This window comes from Oryx dammah, unplaced genomic scaffold (genome assembly GCF_014754425.2).
Source record: "Oryx dammah isolate SB20612 unplaced genomic scaffold, SCBI_Odam_1.1 HiC_scaffold_28, whole genome shotgun sequence".
Classification (NCBI taxonomy): Eukaryota; Metazoa; Chordata; class Mammalia; order Artiodactyla; family Bovidae; genus Oryx; species Oryx dammah.
The window spans coordinates 81,890,463-81,891,711 of NW_024070212.1; the positions used below are offsets into that span (position 1 = coordinate 81,890,463).

The 1,249-nt window shown below is 44.0% G+C and overlaps 1 non-coding gene across 1 annotated transcript; it reads right to left on the reverse strand.

Moving 5' to 3' along the window:
- Positions 1–861: 861 nt before the first annotated feature.
- On the reverse strand, positions 862–934 carry TRNAE-CUC. Its single transcript has one exon. It is a non-coding gene; the product is annotated as a tRNA-Glu (tRNA).
- Positions 935–1,249: the final 315 nt, after the last annotated feature.

Genomic DNA, 1,249 nt, shown 5'->3' on the forward strand with positions numbered 1-1,249 from the left:
GATTCTGTGCGACCCCATAGACGGCAGCCCACCAGGCTTCCCCGTCCCTGGGATTCTCCAGGCAAGAACACTGGAGTGGGTTGCCATTTCCTTCTCCAATGCATGAAAGTAAAAGTGAAGTCGCTCAGTTGTGTCCGACTCTTTGCGACCCCATGGACTGCAGCCCACCAGGCTCCTCTGTCCATGGGATTTTCCAGGCATACCCACCCAAATCTAGGGCCCTTTGTCCCATTTTTGAGATGAATCCTACCTGTGTCCCTTTCTCTCAGGGCTCTGGAAGGTGACTGGCTAGCAAATTTAATTAACTAATGCACAATAAAGTCCCATTGGCTTCATGCATCACTCTTTGAGGATAACATTAGCATTTTAAATGAAGCTTCTTAGACGTCAAGCTCAGCAAGTAGCTTATAGATCATCAGGACAAATGCTCTGACTTTATAAAGGAGGCCACCAAAGCTCCGAGGCTTTGCAGGACTTGCCAGAAGTCCAGGGCTGGTCAGGAACACAGCTAAAATCAGAACTGCTTTGGGGTCTAGGGTACCTTTCATTCTTCCACACAAGCTCTCACAACATGATTAATCAAATAATTTTCAAGTACTAAGGGAGAAAACTATTTTGAGATGTGTATTTACTTTATATTTAACATACATTTACATACAAATTTGTCACTCCTTATCTAGAATTCCTGTTCTCACCGCTATTTCTCTCTGTGGTACAGTGAGCACAGAAAACTACAACTGTTTCTTTTCTTTTCTCTTTAGTATTAATTTATTTGACCATGCCTGGTCTTAGTTGAGGCACATGGAATCTTTGATCTTAGTTGAGCCACACAAACTCTTGGTTGTGGTATGTGGGTTCTAGTTCCCTGACCAGGGATTGAACCTGGACCCCCTGCATTGAGAGCACAGAGTCTTAGCCATTGAACCACCAGGGAAGTCACTACAATTGTTTCTTACTTGTGTGTTTCCCCAACTGGAGTCTGAGGTGTTAAGGATGGAGACTGGTTTTATTAATTGGTATCCCAGATATCCCCTTGTGTCCCAGCATCCAGGCCAAGGCAGGACAGAGAGAGGATCAGATGTACATTGCTGAAAGAATGAATGAGCTGATGAATACTTGCAGCACAGGGGCTATTAAGTACCACATTTTTGTAGTTCTAACAGGGTCATTCTATCCATGTGGCATCTTTTCTAACATTCTTCAAATCACATCAGATACTGAACTTCCTCCTCCATTTCTCTTGAGGCTG